This window comes from Dendrobates tinctorius, unplaced genomic scaffold, assembly GCF_039654945.1.
Source record: "Dendrobates tinctorius isolate UK_male_01 unplaced genomic scaffold, ASM3965494v1 ptg000020l, whole genome shotgun sequence".
NCBI classification, from domain to species: Eukaryota; Metazoa; Chordata; class Amphibia; order Anura; family Dendrobatidae; genus Dendrobates; species Dendrobates tinctorius.
Window position 1 is genome coordinate 47,926,842 of NW_027361688.1, and position 12,390 is coordinate 47,939,231.

A 12,390-nucleotide genomic window follows, 5' to 3' on the forward strand; every position below is an offset into this window, starting at 1 on the left:
TGGCCTGCGCTAGCAGGATTTTGCCGTGCGCTGCGCACTTTTGAAGGTGCGCCGTGCACGCCGAAATGCAACATGCTGCGTTCGGTGCACACGGGCACACCTTCAAAAGTGCGCAGCGCACGGCAAAATCCTGCTAGTGCTCGGCCAGCGCACGATCTGCGAATCCTATGCTAAAGATAGGGTGCGCAGATCGCAAGCGTCCATGTGTGCTAATAGGCGGCGATGACCGGAAGGGGCGGGCAGGGAGCTGGCAGGGGGCGGGGCTTAGTGGCAGCCATGCGCAGGCCGTCGCTGCGCCATAAAGCACAAATGTGAAACCGGCCTAATTAATTTTTTTAATATGATTAAATTGAAATCCTGTGAGGCCCTAACAAGGATAATACTATAGATAAGCTATTTTGCTTTCACCTCCCTTTTCCTGTTTTTCTCATTTATCCTTCCCTTTTTATTCCCCTTTTTTTCTCATTCCTTACTTCTCCCCCTTTTGTTCCTTTCTTTCCTTGTTTTTCATGTTAAAAGTTTTGTTGCTAGGATGTTGTAACTGTTGTAATACCACTATACTGTCATTATCATATTTTATTTTCCCGTTCCCTTGTTTTGTAAAAATCCCTTAATAAAATGTAAATTATTGAAAAGAAAGTATTTTCAAAAAAAGGTAGCATCTAGGGATGAGCAAATGTGCTTGGATTACATCTTATCCGAGCACACTCGGGTGTCATCTGCGAGTCCCTGTGGTAGAATGATTTGTGGCTGCTAAGCTCCTGTCACACTCAGCGACGCTACAGCGATCCCGACAGCGATGCGACCTAGCAGGGATCGTTGCTGCATCGCTATGTGGTCGCTGGTGAGATGCCAAACAGTTAGATGTTCTCAACGGCGCAGCAACGATACGGCGACCCTTAGCGACCTTTGTAACGATGTCGGCAAATCCACGCCTATGTGTCTCGCTTCTGAGTTGCTAACGAGGTCGTTGGTAAGGTGTCAAACATACCGATGCATGCTACCCAGCGGGACCTCAACAATTAAAAAAGTCTCAAACCGGGGCCTTGTCGCTGCTACCTGCCAAATGTAGCGAGATCGCTGGTAAGATTGCTGTTGCGTCACAAAACTTGAGACTCAGCAGCGATCTCGATAGTGATCTCGCTTAGTGTGACGTGGGCTTTAGACAGCCTCAACAAATGTGGGGATTCCCTAACAAACAAGCAATCCCCACATGTGTTCAGGCTGTCAAGCAGCCCAAGTCATGCAGCCACAGGGACTCGAACATAATATACGAGTACTCCCAAGATACTCGGATAACACCTGAGCATGCTCGGATAACACGTTAGCCCAAGCAAATTCACTCATCACTAGTGGCATCCAATTAGATTCTGTTATTTATTCTTTTACAAATTTAAGAATAAAAACTGAGTTTTTAGTTTTCCGATGTTTCTAGCTGGTCATGAATTATACAAACATGTTGAAACCTTTTTTCTAAACCGTTAACCCCTAGCATAACACACTAAAAATAAAGGTGCATCTGGCAAGAATTTCGCAAGCTGTTCAAAATCAAAATACCCGCCAGAAAAGCAATTGAAAAATGAGTTAATTAGGGAAATCTTGATATGACATGCACAACTTCCTTCATTTTTCGCCTGTGGCGACGTGCACAGATCATTATATTAATAGTTAATTTCTCACGTTCATTCTCCAGTGGGTTTCTGATGATGAAAATCAGCAGTGTATTTATTCTATACTGGATGAATAACTGCATGAAGTCATTATTTTTGTTTTCTGTGTGTTTTCCTGTTGACTCATGTGTGCTGTCCGTGGCAAATCTCCCAGATTCTGTCATAATTATATTTAGGGAAACATCACCTTAAAGTAAAAAAAAAAAAAAAATTAGAAAACAATCAAGAAAGCCGATGATGATATCACAGTGATGCACAGCATATCTACATTAACTCTACTAGCTGTGTTCAAATGCTTAGAAAATATTCCCAATAAATTCAGCAATAAAAGAAAACTGCAAAAAAAAAAATACAGTTACATAGAATGTTTGAACTGTTAAAAGCAGCAAATTTTCTGCATTGCTGTTTGCATGCTTCAGCTAACAATCAGCCATCTTGACAACCTCGGAGTTCTTCCGCAAGAGGCATGTCTGACCAGGAATGGCCAGATCTGCATTGGTGGAGCATGCCACAGGACCAGGGATAAGTGAGTATTAAAAGGAACTTGCTTGTTCCTATCAACACCAATCTGTCCCCAAGTATCTATTCAACCTTGTCAGATTCTATCAGAGGGTTGTTGCTACTTCATCTGAGAGCAGCATGATATAGCGAAAAAGATCCATATACCAACTATAAGACCGAGAAGAAGACCTAAGAAGGTAATATGTCCATTGTATGACCCCCCTGTGTATAATAAAGATTTCTACCAAATGGAATATTTTAAAGATGGAGCAATAAAATGGATTTTAATTTCCAAGTAGGAAGAATCTGCTGGAATTATTTGTTGTTCTCTGTGGATATTGCATCATGTGTGTGCCTCTCCCACTTCAACTCCGTGTGGCTTCCTGACAGTGAGCAGATCTCCTAAAGACGACAGACTGGGTGAGCTGGCTATAACTTTACTTATTTGAATATATCCCAACTACGTATCACTTAGTTTACAAAAAGCTGACCCCACTCCACCCCTATCACATTACGCTTTCCATGCACATTGTCTATAAACAGTGAGTTGGACTATCTTGCACACCCTGCTCTAGTTCAGAAAATTATAATCACCATGTGATAAAACCTTCAGTGTAAGTAAACAGCACACAGTCTGACATGTGATACATCATTGAAATCTTTGCTTTAATCACTACCTCCTGCTGTCCACGGATTACATATCAAAAAACTGCTGACAAATCCTTTCATATAATGCCTAGGAAGCCACTTTTGTTGGCATATTGCTTAGTCTATCACTATGAAATCATCTTTATATTTTGATTACTAGGTGACTATTCCTAGGGCAATTGTGTTCCATGGACCTATCTTCCCACTCATGAATGACATGATTTGCAATAGTAGAGTCACCACCAGCTGTTTGCAAATCTCTACCTCCTACCCTAGTTATCAGACAATGCTCATTGAAGCGGATTGTATGTGTAAGGTAACAAGCAGGAACGCGGGATGCAGTGACGGGACGCAGGCAGAGCAAGGGTTAACAGGTTTATTTACAAGGGAATACTCCATGCAGGGAGGTAAATAGTTAAACAATCAGGAGATAAAGGGTTAGTCAGGGGAGACAAACAGTACATTAAAGGCAAAAGATATATCAACGGTTCAGATGAGGGCAGTTCGTTAGCATAGGTGTAAGGCAGTCCTTAAACTGCAGCTCTTACTGTGAACTCAATTGCGCCACAACGGCTAGTGCTGTGTCCTCTCTAGTGGGGTCAGGTAGATGATAATACCCCGTCTTCTGGTAACAGTGGTTGGTCTCCGGTACCTTCCACTGCCCCTTGTCCATATACTGCTGTGGCTATTAATGGCATGGGCCACAGACCGGTACAATTCCAATGCGGCTCCTTAACTGTAGGTCACAAAGGTCAGGACAATTGTTCTGTGTCCATGTCAGGGTGCGAGTGTCAGTCTTGTGTTGTTTCTATTAGGCAGCGCGTCACGGTCAAGTAATGTATGGCACCTGGCACTCTCTGGCTGTCACTGGACACACATTGCATTTCCTGCTCTTTCTGGTTCCGGCTGTTGGCGGCAGGCGACGCTGGTCTGCTTGGTGCTGGTACTCCTGGCTGGAGCACTCCTCTCTTGGTCTACTGCAACACCCGGCTCAGCTCTACTTTGAGTACACGGCTCTGCATGGCTCTCACTGCTGGCACGGCTCTGCTCTGCTGACACAGTTCTGCTCTGTTAGCACGGCTCTTCTCTGCAAGTGACGGGGCTTCTTTTATAAGGCCCATCACCACACAGGAACACTCCGATGGGGGAAGCAGAGCACGCTGCTCTCTGCTTTGCGCCCTGCCCTCTACACTACTCTGTGCCTGTGCCAGACTGACTCCTTTGGCTTGCTTTCTCCTTGCAGCTGTCGGCTGCTGTGTGTCCTTTTCTGGCTGTCCCCACCCCCTCCTGTCAGCAGGAAATTCTGTCTCTCTCAGGCTTCTCTCATGTAACAGAGGGAGGTCCGCCCCATTCAGGCTTCCCCCGGGAACAGAGAATGCAGCCCTTCTAGTCCCGGACCTGGTATGCAGGTATTCGAGGTCCAGTCTATCTGCTTACATATACACCCAGATTATTAAGCAAACAGTGATCAAAATGCATAAATGCCGCCCGGCAGATTCGGCAGGTGCACTGCGCATGCACCCGCCATTTTGGAAGACGGCGGCACCCATGAAGAATCCGGGAGGGACACCGGGAGGGAGACAGGAGGTACTGGGGGAAGGGGAGGGGATCGGAAGGCGGGTGGAGCGGAGGGAAGGTGAGGGGAAGCAGATGGTGACAACCGTTAGTCGGTGGCGGGGGCAGATCGCCCCCGTCAGTCGTGGGGGTGGTTCAGATCTTGGTCTCCAGCCGTGGCTGGATTGTGATATTTTACCAAATTTAATTGGTGAAATATTACAATTGCTCTGATTGGCTGTTTCACTTTTAACAGCGAATCAGAGTGATCGTAGCCACGTGGGGCAAAGCCACCCCTCCTGGGGTGACGCACAAAGCCCCCTGTATCTCCAGGTTGGGTGAGTTTTCATTGACCCTGGTTACCCGACCTGCAGGGGGGCTATCAATTCATGACACAGCATATGGGTCATTGGTCGGATTGATACCGACTTTCATGACGCATACACTGTGTCAATGGTCGGGAACGGGTTAAGCATTTGTGTGTGAAGAGGAACAGTGTATATTATAATTAATAGCTGGGTTAATAATGTATATTATTATTAATTGTTGGGTCTGGAGTTTCAGTGTATGCTATATACATTCCTGTAGAACCTTATATTAAAATTTGCTTCTAGAGGCACAGTTTATTATAATTTATCTTTAGGGGTACAGTATATCATAATGTACGTCAGGGACACAATGTTAATTACAATCAATCTTAGTTTTTTTTAAATATATTTAATACGGCACTGTAAATAGTTTTAAGGGGTAGAGGGTTCATTGCAATTTGTTTCAAGGGGTAAAGTGTAGAGTTGAGCGAAACAGGTCGGCCAGATTCATAATTTTTCGCCTTATGGCAAAGTCGGGTTTCGCCGACCGAAACCTGACCACAGCGTGAAGCCAGCCATGCGGTCGTCGACCCGAGCGCCAAAGTCAGATTTCCCAAAATGCCTGCACGTGACTTTTTTTCAGCGAATGAGCAAGGACGTACACTGTGGGCAATGAGATGACATGTGCAGCGTCTGGGGGGAGAGAGAGTTTCCGCGCACTTTAAAAAACTTGGGTTTCGTGTTTCAGTCAGACCTTTGACTTTTCCCGACTCAACCCTAAAAAAGGCAAAGTCACTCATCTCTAGTAAAGTGTATTATTAATTTCTGGGGCCAATGTTTGAAGTTATTATTTACATGGGACACAGTATAAGAATGTGGAGAGTGAACAGCTGAAGATGCTAAAGCAATAAAACTTGGAGGAGCAAGATATAGCTGGAAGAAGTCATGAGGATATGGATGGGATGGAGGAGAAAATGGAAAGGACAACTATTTCAACTAGAAATGACCATTCAGTCACTGTGTGTCCTGCCTCTGATGGGGCCTTCATTAGTCCATTACTCCTGCTCTCATGCTGTGACTGATTTAGGAAAAGGGTCTGAACCATCCCGAGGACAGGGTCCCTAACCCATTCCTGCTCCCAAAGGTACATCTGAAGGTGAGGATGTTTTTGGCCACCAGCCTTATTGTTCTTCTGTTATTCCCTAAGCCGTCCACTCCCTCTCACTAGAGAGCCTGAGACAGATATGCTAGTGTATAAACACATAAGACACACAGGGATAACTAAAGCAACTAACATACAAAACACCAAACCCAATCATTTTAACATGAATCACAAACACACAGGCTAAATGGAAGATCTACGATTCACAATATGTAGTGATCTTCTAACCCCAGATCTCCCAGGATGACATGAACCACTCGTGACACCTGTATTGACTTTAGAGGTCAGTGACCTACTTCCCTGTAAGAAAAGAACTCTGAGCATGCCCTTACCATTCTCTTACCATTGTCTAGTTCATACTTGCAGCTGAAGTCTCACATTGTAGAAACTTCTATAGCACACATTATCTTGACTCGACCATTGTTATGATGGTTTGCTACAGTAAAAATTGTCCAAAGTGTAGTACACCACTGGCATCCTACTATAAATTTGGAATTCACTCCTGTTGAAAGCAGACTGTACAGATCTAAATTTTGTTTCATCTGGGTCATGCCTTTGACAGCCTTTTTAGACCATAGCAACCTAAAATTCCACTACTTTCTGGTAGACCTCATTATGAAGACATATAAATATTGTGACATGCAGCGGTGTGCAACAGATCATTTGAGGTTGCGACATCACCAATAAAGTCATGGCAGCCTCATTGATTTGTCACATCAATGGAGGATTCAATCAACTACAATCATGTGAAATAAGCAATCCCCATGGGCCCCTTTTTGATACCGGGTTTTCTGGATACCTGGTGGCACTTTATCTGTAGTGGTTTGGTAGAGGCAAACAAGCAGTTTACAATAGTTGCATCCTTTATAAGAAAAGGAAAGAAACACAGACTAAACACCTTGTAGTGGATTATCCTTTCTTTCACATGCAACCCTCTCTTGCCCTGCAGATAATGGAATCATGCCAGCTGATGTATGAAGGGAGGACTGCGAGGTAGGTTTTATTAAGAAAATACAGGAAGGTATCAACAATCTAATTGACAAAGATAAATGCTTTGCTGAGATGAGAAAAGAAATGTGCTAACTAGAACCAGAAAAACTCATGGGTTCCTAAGTGCATTAAACTTTAGGAATCCATCCATTATAATAATCTTAGCATATCATTTTTCATGTCCCTTCTGAATGTCATCATGGTAGATTCCACATGCTACCGAAATGAATGAATTTTATTTGGATCATAAAAATATCAATCATTTAGATCAATATATATATACTGTACATATATATATATATATATATATGAAACATTAAAACATTATGTATAAAAAATAACACTATTAGTGATGAGCAAATGGGCTCAGTGATACTCTATCATTCAACTGTTTGGGTGCTTGGATGTGCTCGGCACTGGCCGAACATTGTCTGGTGCTCGAACTGAATGTTCGAATCCCGACCCTACATGTTTGGCGCCTGCTACCTGCTACACAGCCAATAAACATGTAGAGATTGCCTGCCAGTCACTGTAATGCCATAGCCATCTTGGTAGTGGCATTACTGTGATTGGCTGGCAGCATTACCTCATCAGAGGTTATAAAAGGACTTGTACCACCACGCTCGGCACAGTGATGCCATTGCGCAGCGTCAGGGACAGTTCTTATTGGAGGGAGAGAGTAGTTGTGCACAATTTTAGGAATCGAAGTCCTCTAGTGATGATAGTTTGCTGATCCATCATGCTAAAAATCCTTTTAAGGGCTAATCTTGTGCTTTGCTGTTACTAGGCGTTACAGTCTACATTTAGTCTGGGGACAGCTGGAGTAGGGAGAGTGGCTGAACACAGCCTCTAAGCAGGGCTTAGAGCTTTGCAGTCAGTTGCTAAATATAGAGCTGGGGCAGGTGGCCACACGTTTTTTTGTTGGGGGGGGGGATTGACTGTATTATCAACCATACAGTTAAACTTGCTTTGTGTGAAATTACCGTGGTTTGAAATTTAAAGAAGCCTGCTTGGTCTGCTACAGGTGACCACATTTTTTTGATCCAAAAATTGACTATTGTCATTCCTACAATTTAAACTGCTTTGTGTGAAATTACGGTGGTATGAAATGTGAAAAAACAGCTTGGCCCGTGACTGGTGACCAAATTTTTTTGTTCCAAAAATTGACTGCTATCATTCATACAGTTTAACCTGCTTTGTGTGAAATTATGGTGGTTTGAAACTTTAAAAAACGCTTGGCCTGCTATAAATAAAGTTTTTTGGTTCCAAAATTTTACTATGGTCATCTATACAGTTTAACCTGCTTTGCGTGAAATTTGGGTGGTTTGAAATAAAAAAAACACTTTGCCTGCTACAGGTGACCACATTTTTTTAGTAAAATATTTTGATAGCAGATAATGCTTACAGCATTCTTGCCAGCATGACCCAGTCTTCCATATGGTCCAATCTCACCAGCCAAGAGTCTGGATCACTTAATACTCACCCTGATCCCCCCCACCATGTTGAGTCCCAGGAGACCAGTGATCCTGAACTAGGACACAAAGTCACTGACTCACACTAGAGAGAGAAGGAGAACAACTGTTTCGCAGATCACCAACACTAGTGAATTTCTCCTTCAAAGAGTTAGGTGTTTCCCTGTCTGGTACTTTGCAATCTGTGCCATACCAAGATCAGCACTGGCCTAACCACCACCAGCATGAGCACATGTCATCTAAGCATCTGACTAAGTGGGCCGAATGCCTGGGTCTTCAATTGGTGCCAGAGGGTGATATCACTGCCTCTTCTCCTGTGCTATGTGCTTGCCAATCCCCTGTTCATAACACTGGCACAGATACCTCTGGACATGCACCGGTCCCTGCACATTATGAGGCACCATCATCAGGCACTTTCAAATCTTTGTACCAACTCAGCATTCAGCTGTCCCTGCCCCACTCCTTGAAAAGAAAAAGAAAGTTCATTGCCACCCACCCTCAGGCCCAATTGTTAATTGGGCACATTTCCAGCAGTCACAATTTCTCCAGTTCTTGCTTCCTTCAATTTTAAATTTTGCCTCATGTGCAAGTCATGATACTGGAAAAAATGCTTCTCAACATTTTTTACTGTAAACTCCAATTTTACTTTGATTTTAAATATTTTATTGTCAGTCATTAGAGTGGAATAAAAGTGTGACACCAATTTTCTTTTGTTCAAGCACATGCATACTCGATTCATTGTCAATATAACTTCTGGAGAAAGCTGGTTTCTTAGTAATCTACAGCAGTCCTTTAATTAATAAATGTTAGGGTGCGCAAATTTCTGCCCTGTTCTCAGGATCAGGAAGGTCTTGTCAGTGGAATCTTCAGTGATCAGCAAACACTAGCTATCCAGTGAAAAGTTGTTAAGTTGTTAACTTGCTATAGACTCATTACGTATCTCCCTAAAAATAGAATTTAAGTTCTGTAAATGTAGTTGTAACAGTATTTGCAAGCTCATGTTACCAGAATACTCTCACTTTCTGCATATTTGTGACTTTCACAGTTTTTTTCATTGGATGCCACTGCATTTCCCTGCCAGACTGGACTCTCCTATGTCACTTGCTTTAATGTTGAGTTGCACTGCTTCTAGGCTCTATCTTTGTTGTGATGCTGTTACAAGTCAGCAAGAGATTAAAGATACTAACAAGGACAGTAATCTTGATTACTTATCCTTTGGATAGGTAATCAATATCTGATCAGTGGTGGTGCAACACCCAGCCCCCAGGCTGATCAGTTGTTCCTGGTGTCAGCAGCAGCTGGATGTGCTCAGTTATATGTTACAAGAATAAGTATGTTACAAAATTTGTACATGTCACAAAATGTTACAAAAGTGAGTTCTATATTACAAAAATAAGACCACCCTAATCAAAGTTTTAGCAGCAAAACTAAAGTTTAGACTAAAAATTCTAATCAAATAGAATTCACCAATAGGTAAGTCTAATTGGTTATTAAACAGATGGCCAGCAGACAGTTTGCTATAAAAAGGCATTACTTAACAAAGAAAACATTTCCCCAGTGGCACCACATGGAAGAGAAATGTCACCTAAGAAAGAAAACAATTTCTTTACATAAGAAAGGTGAGGAATACAAGAGGATCAGCAAAGATTTACTAATCAATCAGAATTCTAAAAAAAGATATCAAAAATTGTATCAAAGATGAAACTGCAACCATCTCACAGACATGTCCAGGTTGGCAGAAGTTAACATCTAAACAAAAGTGTGTTCTGATGAGAAGGTTTGAAGAAAATCAACATGCATGTTTACTGCAGCTAGCTAAAGAAGTAGAAAGCCAACCCACTGTGAGAGTTTACCATGATACAAAATGACGTACAATGCAGAGGAATGAGAAATGGCATGTATGGTTGTCTTTTACGAATGAAGTCTCTCCTAAAGCCCATGCACAAAATAACCAGCCTGCAAATTTCCAGGGCTCATGCTAAAAAAATATGAAGAGTGAGACTCTATAATCTGAACTCATGAGACAAGGTAAATGTTTTTGGAACGGATGGCTATAAAACTGTATGGCGTTGCAAAGGGGAGGAGTGCAAAGAAAATAGCATGTTGCTTACAGTGAAGCATGGTAGTGTCCTTATGTGGGGTTGCATGAGTGCTGTTGGAGTTGGGGAGCTACAGATGTAAAGAAGGGGGCTGGGGAAGGGCACAGCCTAGGGGAAGCCCCCCATGACTGCTATGGGCGGGAAGTTTTAGAACTGGTGTTGTGCCAGTTTGAAATGGTTGGCCGGGACGGGGGCCGGGGGAGGGGTTTAAGGTGGGGGCAGCCTGTATTAGGGAAAAAGTGCGGGAAAAACCACACTCACCAGCCAGGAGCAGAGGAGAGAAGTCCCACCCACCCTCCCTGTTTTGGGTAGCATGTTGGGGGCTGCTAGGGGATTACGTTTTAAAAAAAAAAAAAAACAAAAAAAAAAAAAAAAAAGGTGATCGGTATATAGATTCTTGTCAGGGTCTATACGAGGCGTTGTTGTTGCTGTTGTCACAGTGGCTGTGGGGCGGGGGGTGGGGTTCTTGGAGTTGACGGTGATTGGTCGGGGAAGGATTCGGAAGTAACATTCCCGACAGTTTAAAATGGTATGGGGGATCTGGCTTTTGGGTGTGGGCTCTGGACGGGGTTTTACCTCGGGAGCTATGGTGGTTGGTCTCCCAGAAGGGGAGTTACGGTGCCCTCGAGCTCTCCTGGACGGCTGGGGGTAACATGGTGGAAATAAGTTTATAGCCAGATCTTTCTAGCTCCAAGAACCCTCCCCTAATAATTTTGAATTATTTAATGTTTATTGTTAATGTTTGTTAATAAAATTGGCCGCTGTGGCCAAAATTATCCAAAGAATTTAAATTGTACCGTGTCTTATTCTCAGGAGAAGGGAAAGAGGGGATGATAGGAGGCGGCGAGGTATCGAGGAGAAGGTAAAACTGAAGTCGCCATATGCGGTTATGCGCTTTGCTGAAAGAGTGATGCTATTATCACTCTGTGCCCTTGTTAGACATGCATTTTTCCAAAATTCCAAAACTCACATCTAAGGCAAAGTTTTCATTTCTGAAGAAAAACAGGGTAAAAGTGATTCTGTGACCAAGTATCTCTTCTAGATTTGTGCCCAATCAAGAACTTATGGGCAGTTCTGGAAAGACAAATTGAGCATCACTCTCCATCCAAAATTTAGGCTCTAAATGTGTAGGACTCCTGTTGCCCTTCTGTGAACTGACTACTGGTGGCTGCTATTGTTCCCTTTGACAACTGTGCTGCATTTTCATTCTTTACCACTGAAGGCTGGTGTTGTGTTTGGCAATGACCCTTTAATCCTTTACTAAGATGGCAGACTGACTTAAAGCCTCATGGAACATTCACTCATTGTTTGAGTATTATGTTTAACTGTTTAGGTCAATTTCCAGTTCATTGTTCTGAGAACTATCTTACCCAGATTGTTCACCCTCCTTTCTGTATTGTTGTTAAGGTACTGTCACAATTAGCGATGTACCAGCGATCCCGACCAGCGATATGACGCGGTCAGGATTGCTGATACATCGCTTAGTGGTCGCTAGTGAGCTGCCACATAGGCAGATCTCACTAGCGACATCGCTGGGGACGGGGATCGCTACTTACCTGTCACACCAGGCGATCCTGCGTCCTCCCGCCCGGCTCCACGCGTTACTCGTCTTCACAGCAGGAAGCGCTGCAGGAAGCTGACGACGAGAAACAGTCCTGAACGTTCTCGCGCGATCAGCGATAACCAGCGGGGGAGCCGGTCGTAGGTAAGTATCACACACACAGATATCGCTAGCGATATCGCTATAACGTCACAAGTTATAGCGATATTGCTAGCGATATCTCTTAGTGTGACATGCCCTTTAGTTTGCAAGGACTTCAACCACTGCCTGCTGTTTCTTGCTTGTGCTTTCCGGCCAATGGATCCTGGTCGTGCAGCAGCGGTACTGTAATAAAAGAGGTCATGCTTAAAGAATTGAAAAAAATTATTGTTGCAATATGTCACCAACTTGTTCATTACATTCCTAGAAGACTTGGTGCTGTCCTT

At 43.3% G+C, this 12,390-nt stretch overlaps 1 long non-coding RNA gene across 1 annotated transcript in view; it reads right to left on the minus strand.

The window, feature by feature from the left end:
• Nucleotides 1-360: 360 nt before the first annotated feature.
• LOC141083171 (uncharacterized) overlaps nt 361-12,390 on the minus strand; it is a 373,112-nt gene continuing 361,082 nt past the window's right edge. The window contains exon 3 of the long non-coding RNA XR_012230663.1: nt 361-1,857. This is a non-coding gene — a long non-coding RNA (uncharacterized lncRNA). The remainder of the gene's footprint in view (nt 1,858-12,390) is intronic.